This window comes from Leucopleurus acutus, assembly GCF_964270905.1.
Source record: "Leucopleurus acutus genome assembly, chromosome: 12".
NCBI classification, from domain to species: domain Eukaryota; kingdom Metazoa; phylum Chordata; class Mammalia; order Artiodactyla; family Delphinidae; genus Leucopleurus; species Leucopleurus acutus.
Genome location: NC_139154.1, coordinates 24,980,791 through 24,989,846, shown reverse-complemented (window position 1 = coordinate 24,989,846; position 9,056 = coordinate 24,980,791). Strand labels below are relative to the sequence as shown.

The following is a 9,056-nucleotide window of genomic DNA, read 5'->3' as shown; positions in this document are numbered from 1 at the left end:
CTGCAGAGATCCACTCACCCAATCGACATACCTGAATCCGTGTGGAGGGGTGGTCCTGGAGAGGGCGACCATGTGGAACATGTCCCCTCAGTCTCTGAAAACCAGCAGCATTCCAGTCTAGAGTGTTCTGTCCGGGGATCCCTTCCATCCACCCAACACGTGACTAGCTGAATAACTACTGTTTATTGCTCTAGGACGGAGCCTGTGCCCTGTCGGTCTTGTCTTTTTCATGGGTCCTGCTTATAAATGCAGACACAAGCCATCTGACGACCATGAACATTTCAGCTGTTCTTCTCCTCTGCTCTCCGTTTACCTACATCTCAGAACCCACAATCCCACTGCTCAGCTACTAGTTGTCAGCAATAATGAATAAACTGAGAAGGGCACAGAAAAATGCAGAGAAGAGAGGGATTCTGCTGCTTACTTTATTCGCCGTGATCCTGGCAGCTAAAACTTTTGTTTTAATTTTTATTTTATAGTGGAGTAGAGTTTATCTACAATGTTGTGTTAGTTTCAGGCGTACAGGAAAGTGATTCAGTTATACATAATACATCCATTCTTTTTCAGATTCTCTTCCCATATAGGTTATTACAGGGTACTGACTAGAGTCCCCTGTGCTATACAGTAGGTCCTACTAAAACTTTTTTAAGTGTTAGCATGTGGTGCTCTAGCATTTAGTATTTTTACCCTGTAATACATTAATACAAGTTTTTTCATTCTAAGGATGAGACCTTCTGGTTTGACCTTTTAGAGAGAACCTTATTTCATTACAATGCCGTAACTATCTATCTTTTCTGCAAATGTCTTTCAAATATTTATATCAACCTCAGATTTTCACAGTTCACGTAAAGCTTGGGAACAGGAGTTCACTGACCTGGAGAAGGCAGCATCCCAGCTCACTATAACCAATTAGACAACAAAGGCAACGCGAGTGGTGAGTAGAGAACTACGTTTAACACTGTCATCTGACCTCCCCATTTGTAAAGAAAGCAAGAGGATGACAAGGGAGGTGGTACCAGAATCATCCCTTCAGCTAGAGAAGGGACTGGAAGCAACACCTAGGCCAGCAGTTACCCCGACACTTCACAGCTCTGAACCTGCTAGTGTATGATGATGATGTCTTTCTAACTTAATTGTTAAAACCAAGGCAACATAAGCCATTTTTCCAAAAATGGTTCAAATCATTATGCTTTGAATTGTTTGTCTTTAACAATAAAGGGATGCATTATGCCACGTAATGCGAAATCAGGGGTCAGGTGGTTTGACAATTGGAAAACAGAGTCACAACAACTTCCCCGGAGATCTATGTTCTTTCCACCTTCTGTTTTACCATTTGGTTGTCTTTTACCCACATGCTTGTCCCCTCATGACTGCAGAAAGGCTGAGCAGGTCTGAGCATTCCATCTTTTTTTTTTTTTTTTGGCAGACTTCATTGTTGTTTTATTTTAAGAAATTTCCACAGTCACCCCAACCTTCGGCAACCACCACCCTGATCAGTCAGGAGCCATCGGCTTCAAGGCAAAGCCCCTCTACCAGCAAAAAGATTACAACTCGCTGAAGTGAGCATTCCATCTTCACACAGCGGTAGCCAAGACCTGGGGACGGAATGGTCCTCCTTTGCACCACTTTTTAATAAAGAAGAAAACCTTTTCAGAGACCCACCACCAGCAGCAGCAATGATGAATTCTGTTCAGAACTCTGGCCCATTTTTTTAATTGAATTCCTTGTTTTCTTACTGTTAAGTTTTAAAAGTCTGTGAATATTTTGAATACCAGTTCTTTATCAGATATGTGTTGTGTAGAGATTTTCTCCCAGGGGGTCTTTACATTCTCTTTACAGTGTCATTCACAAAGCTAATTTTATTTTAATTTTAAAGAAGTCCACCTTAATAAATCTTTCTCTTTCATGAATCATGCTTTTCATCTTGTATCTAAAGCGTCATCACCGCAGAGGGCAGTCAAGATGGCAGCGTGGGAAGACACGGAATCGGCGTCTCCCCACAACTAGGGCGCCTGCCGGCCGCTGGTGGGGAATTCTGACGCCCAAGGAGACGGGAGGAACCCCAAAGTGAACCAGTAGGACGTGGGGGGACTAAGCGGGGAGAAGTGGAGGCCAGGGAGATCAGGAGAGGCAGGTGGGAGGGGCCCTCTGGGACCGAAGGAGCAGGAGAGGAGAGGAGGGCGTTTGCCCCGCCCACTCGAGCCCAGGAAGCCTGCTGGTCTCCCAGGTGAGGTCCCCTGCCCTCTGAGACCAGGGGTGGGGGCACGCCTGGGCCCCTTCTGTTCCTTGAGCCTAAGCCCCACCCCGGACACCCCCAGGAACTTTTCCAGCCCTGTGGGTCCTGAGCATAGGCCCCACCCACCACCCAAACCTCCTCCTTGCTTAGGCCCCGCCCTCCACAGCTAAGGCCTCCCCCCCTTTTCTTTCTTTCTTTCTTTTTTTTTCTTTTCCCTCCTCCTCTTCTTTACTATTGTGGTACTGATGTACTTTCCAGTTGTTGATTCATCTATATTTTTACTTTTACATTCTTTCTAGCATATCTGTTAGTTTCCTAGTCTAATTTTATTTTTTACTTTGTTATTGTCCTTTTGTTTTGTTTTGTTTTGTTTTGTTTGCCACCCCACGCGGCTTCTGGGATCTTGGTTTGAGAGCCTGGGGTCGGGCAGAAGCACCTGTGGTGGGAGCTCTGAGTCCAAACCACTGGATTAACAGAGAACCTCAGACCCCAGGGAATATTCATCAGAGTGAGGCCTCATGGAGGTCCTCATCTCAGCACTAAGACCCAGCTCTACCCAACAGCCTACAAACTCCAGTGTGGGAAGCCTCAGGCCAAACAACCAGGAAGGCAGGAACACAATCCCACTCATAAAAAAAAAAAAATGAGACAGCAAAAAACTATGTCACAGATGAAGGAGCAAGGTAAAACCTACATGACCAATTAAATGAAGAGGAAATAGGCCACCTTGACAAAGAATTCAGAGTAATGATAGTAAAGGTGACCCAGAATCCCGGAAACAGAAGGGAAGCATGGATTGGGAAAATACAAGAAATGTTTAACAAAGATCTAGAAGAACTAAAGAACAAACAAACAGAGATGAACAACACAATAACTGGAATGAAAAATACACTAGAAGGAATCAATAACAAAATAACTGAGGGAGAAGAACGAATAAGTGAGCTGGAAGAAAGAATGGTGGAAATAACTGCTGAGGAGCAGAATAAAGAAAAAAGAATGAAAAGAATTGAGGACAGTCTCAGAGACCTCTGGGACAACACTAAACGCACCAACACTTGAGTTATAGGGGTCCCAGAAAAAGAAGGGAAGAAGAAAGGGTCTGAGAAAATATTTGAAGAGATTATAGCTGAAAACTTCCCTAACATGGGAAAGGAAATAGCCACTCAAGTCCAGGAAGCACAGAGAGTCCCATACAGGATAAACCCAAGGAGAAACACACCAATGCACATATTAATCAAACTAACGAATATTAAATTCAAAGAAAAAATATTAAAAGCAGCAAGGGAAAAGCAACAAATAACATACAAGGGAATCCCCATAAGGTTATCAGCTGATTTTTCAGTGGAAACTCTCCAGGCCAGAAGGGAGTGGCAGGATATACTCAAAGTGACGAAAGAGAAAAACCTACAACCAAGACTACTCTACCCAGCAAGGATCTCATTCAGATTCGATGGAGAAGTCAAAAGCTTTTCAGACAAGCAAAAGCTAAAAGAATTCAGCACCACCAAACCAGCTTTACAACAAATGTTAAAGCAAATTCTCTAGGCAGGAAACACAAGAGAAGAAAAAGACCTACAATTACAAACCCAAAACAATTAGGAAAATGGGAACAGAAACATACATATCAATAATTACCTTAAATGTAAATGGATTAAATGCTCCCACCAAAAGACACAGACTGGCTGAATGGATACAAAAACAAGACTGTATATATGCTGTCTACAAGAGACCCACTTTAGACCTAGGGACACGTACAGACTGAAAGTAAGGGGATGGAAAAAGATATTCCATGCAAGTGGAAATCAGAAGAAAGCTGGAGTAGCAATACTCGTATCAGACAAAATAGACTTTGAAATAAAGACTATTACAAGAGACAAAGAAGGACACTACATAATGATCAAGGGACCAATCCAAGAAGATATAACAATTGTAAATATTTATGCACCCAACATAGGGCACCTCAATACATAAGGCAAATGTTAACAGCCATAAAAGGGGAAATCGACAGTAACACAATCATAGTGGGGGACTTTAACACCCCTTTTACACCAATGGAGAGATCATCCAAACAGAAAATAAATAAGGAAACACAAGCTTTAAATGACACAACAGACCAGATAGATCTAACTGATATTTATAGAACATTCCACCCAAAAGTGGCAGAATACACTTTCTTCTCAAGTGCACATGGAACATTCTCCAGGATAGATCACATCCTGGGTCACAAATTAAACCTCGGAAAATTTACGAAAATTGAAATCGTATAAAGCATTTTTCTGACCACATCTCTATCAGATTGGAAATCAATTACAGGAAAATAACTGTAAAAAACACAAATACATGAAGGTTAAACAGTGCGCTACTAAATAACGAAGAGATCACTGAAGAAATCAAAGAAGAAATAAAACAATACATAGAAACAAATGACAAGAAAACATGATGACCCAAAACCTATGGGACACAGCAAAAGCAGTTCTAAGAGGGAACTTTATAGCAATTCAATCTCACCTCAAGAAACAAGAAAAATCTCCAATAAACAATCTAACCCTACACTTAAAACAACTAGAGAAAGAAGAACAAAGAAAACCCAGAGTCAGTAGAAGGAAAGAAATCATAAAGATCAGAGTAGAAATAAATGAAATAGAAATGAAGAAAACAAAACGAAGATCAATAAAACTAAAAGCTGGTTCTTTGAGAAGATAAACAAAATTGATAAACCCTTAGCCAGACTCATCAAGAAAGAAAGGGAGAGGATGCAAATCAATAAAATTAGAAATGAAAGAGGAGAAATCACAACTCACTGCAACTAGAGAAAGCCCGCGCACAGCAACAAAGACCCAATGCAGCCAAAAATCAATAAAATAAATAAAATTTTAAAAACACTTTAAAAATGAAAGAAATCAAAGATGACATAAACAGATGGAGAAATATACCATGTTCTTGGATTGGAAGAATCAATACTGTTAAAATGACTATACTACCCAAAGCAATCTACAGATTCAATGCAATCCATATCAAACTACCAATGGCATTCTTCACAGAATTAGAACAAAAAATCTTACAATTTGTATGGAAACACAAAAGACCCTGAATAGCCAAAGCAATCTTGAGAAAGAAAAACGGAGCTGGAGGAATCAGACTCCCCGACTTCAAACTACACCACAAGGCTACAGTAATCAAGACAGTACGGTACTGGCACAAAAACAGAAATATAGATCAATGGTACAGGATAGAATGCCAAGAGATAAACCCACACACATATGGGCACCTAATTTACAACAAAGAAGGCAAGAACATACAATGGAGAAAAGACAGTCTCTTCAATAAGTGCTGCTGGGAAAACTGGACAGCTACATGTAAAAGAATGAAATTAGAACACTACCTAACACCATACACAAAAATAAACTCCACATGGATTAAAGACCTAAATGTAAGACCAGACACTATAAAACTCTAAGAGGAAAACATAGGAAAAACACCCTTTGACATAAACCACAGCAAGATCTTTTCTGACCCACCTCCTAAAGTAATGGAAATAAAAACAAAAATAAACAAATGGGACTTAATTAAACTTAAAAGCTTTTTCACAGCAAAAGAAACCATAAACAAGACAAAAAAAACAACCCTCAGAATGGGAGAAAATATTTGCAAATAAAACAACTGACAAAGGATTAATCTCCAAAATATACAAACAGCTCATGGAGCTCAATATCAAAAAAACAAACAATCCAGTTAAAAAATGGGTGGAAGACCTAAATAGACATTTCACCAAGGAAGACAGATGGCCAAAAGGCACATGAAAAGATGCTCAACATCACTAATCATTAGAGAAATGCAAATCAAAACTACAATGAGGTATTCCCTCATGCCGGTCAGAATGGCCATTATCAAAAAAGCTAGAAACAATAAATGAAAAGGGAACCCTCCCACACTGTTGGTGGGAATGTAAATTGATACAGCCATTATGGAGAACAGTATGGAGGTTCCTTAAAAAACTAAAAATAGAACTACCATATGACCCAGCAATCCCACTACTGGGCATATACCCTGAGAAAACTATAGTTCAAAAAGAGACATGTACTACAATGTTCATTGCAGCTCTATTTACAATAGTCAGGACATGGAACCAACCTAAACGTCCATCATCAGATGAATGGATAAAGAAGATGTGGCACATATATACAATGGAATATTACTCTGCCATAAAAAGGAACGAAATTGAGTTATTTGGAGTGAGGTGGACGGACCTAGAGTCTGTCATACAGAGTGAAGTAAGTCAGAAAGAGGAAAACAAATACCGTATGCTAACACATATATATGGAATCTAAAAAAAAAAAAAAAATGGTACTGATGAACCTAGTTGCAGGGCAGGAATAAAGAGGCAGACATAGAGAATGGACTTGAGGACATGGGGTGGGAGGGCGAAGCTGGGGCGAAGTGAGAGTAGCATCGACATGTATACACTACCGAATGTAAAATAGTTGGCTGGTGGGAAGCAGCCACATAGCACAGGGAGATGGGCTCGGTGCTCTGCGATGACCCAGAGGGGTGGGATAGGGAGGGTGGGAGGGAGGCTCAAGAGGGAGGGGATATGGGGACATGTGTATGCATATGGCTGATTCGCTTTGCTGTGCAACAGAAACTGACACGGTACTGTGAAGCAGTTATACTCCAATAAAGATCTATTTTAAAAAATAAGTTATACAATGAGAAAAATGCAAGCACTGTTTAAACTCTTGATAAGTATTTTACAAAGAAATAAAACTTTAAAACTCTAAGAAAAAAAAAGTTATCACCAAACCTAAGGCTATCTAGTATTTCTCAGTGTTATCTATTAGAAGTTATATAGGTTTGAATTTTACAGCTATGGTTCCTCGTACTGGTAATTGCTGTAGAAATGGGCAGAAACACATTTGCCTTCCTACAGCAATCACTGGTCAGAGGTTGGCATGAACTTAATTGATTTTCACTACTGATTTTTAAACTTCCAACATTGGAATTACCTGGCATATTAGTCAGGTTGAGGTTGTTCAGAGAAACAAAACCAGTAGTGTGTGTGTGTGTGTGTGTGTGTGTGTGTGTGTGTGTGTGCGCGCGCACGCGTGTGTAAATAGGAATTGGGTCACACATTCATGGAGGCAGGTGAATGCTAAATCGGCAGTGTGGGCTGCTAGGCTGGAGACCCAGGATGGTACAGTTCCAGTCCAAAGGTAGTCTGATTGTCAGATTAGCCAAAGTTTAAAAAATCCATGGTATTCTGTGATGGAGAGAATTTGGGGAGAAAAGGGCATGTCCACTATTATCTGGAAAGTGTGGATTGCGAAATTTTTTGCAAAATAGTCAAACAATTTCTATAAATGTAAAAGTCACCTATTATTTGAACAAGCTATCATACACTGTGGAAATCAATTCCAGGAGTTTCGGACTGTAAACTTTTTTGTTGAAAAATTAAAGAATGAAAGACAGAATAAGGAAACAATATGTGTAAATATAGAGAAAGGTTTAGAGGAATATTCTACCAAATTATTAAAGGCTGTGTTGGGGGGGATATTGAAAAGATGATATTAAATTTAACAAAACAAACAAACAAAACAAAACAAAAAAACAAAGGTAGTCTGATGGAGAATTCCCCCTTGCTTGGGTAAGCAGGTCTTTTTGTTCTACTCAGGGTCTTCAGTTGATTAGATGAGGCCCACCCACACTATGGAGAGCAATCTGCTTATTCAGAGTTCACCAGTTTAAATGTTAATCTCATCCAAAAACACCCTCCAAGTTGACACATAAGATTAATCATCACACCTGGGGAGCTTTCAAAAATACTGATGCCTGAGTCTCATCCCCAGGGATTTTGATTTCACTGGTCTAACATGTGTTCTCAGCATCCAGATGTTTATCAGGGGCCCCAATGGTGACACCTTACATTTTATCCCTGGAGATTTCACCTACAGATTCAGAAAGAACAGGTAACACCAACGTACAAGAATCAACCTGTATGCTTCTCCTATAGGAGAAGCTCTTGTGTTACACTCTACCCGCCCCTTTAGGGTTGTAACGATAATAACTGACTTTCTTCTCTGCAAAGTTGGGTTTTTTTGGTTTGTTTCTGTTTTAGGTAAACTGTCAGAACATGTGAAAATGCTGTGCTAATTTATCTTAATATGCTAAACATAGTGGAAATTTTAAATTCCTCATGAGTCCAAGCTGGGCCATGACTCCCACCGACGGGGCTTACCCAACGCACTAATTCCGAGTCTGGCGACCATCCGCAAACGGCGCCTACAATTAAGGCTGCAGGCATACGTTTTCCAGAGTGGTAGAATCTCGTTCCCGTAATGCCAGCCAAGGTTCCAGATGTAACTAAGAAAACCAAATGTTCCTTGGGTCCTGAGACAGCTGATAGGCACGCAGGCCCACTAATCCACCCAAGGGGAGCCTGGCAGCCAGGGACGGGACGCTGCCTGCTTCTGCATAGCCCGTGATCCCGCCGGAAGCGACCAGTGCTACGCAGCCAAAGCCAATCCAACGTAAAGGCACCAGTGGGCCGGAGTCCTTCTGCATTGCTCTTTCACTCCGTCCAAATGGAGATCACACCAGGCCTTCACCTCCTTCCCCAAGGCCTGCATTTGCCGACGAGGGTGCACAGGCCTAGGAAACCTACTGTTTCTGCCACAAAGTTTAACAATATTTTTTTCTAATTCTATTCCTCATCAATTTCCCCATTCCTCCTTGTTTTACACGTGGCCATTTTAATTTATACTTGTGGTAATTAAAAATAAATTAGATTTAAAATTCAGTTTCTTAATCACAACAGGACTTTCAA

The 9,056-nt window shown here is 40.7% G+C and overlaps 1 pseudogene across 1 annotated transcript; it reads right to left on the bottom strand.

Annotated features, from left to right (window-relative positions):
* Positions 1 to 8,424: 8,424 nt before the first annotated feature.
* LOC309969555 (transmembrane protein 14C-like) lies at positions 8,425 to 8,794 on the bottom strand (annotated as a pseudogene). The gene has a single exon. The product of its transcript is annotated as a transmembrane protein 14C-like (transcript).
* Positions 8,795 to 9,056: the final 262 nt, after the last annotated feature.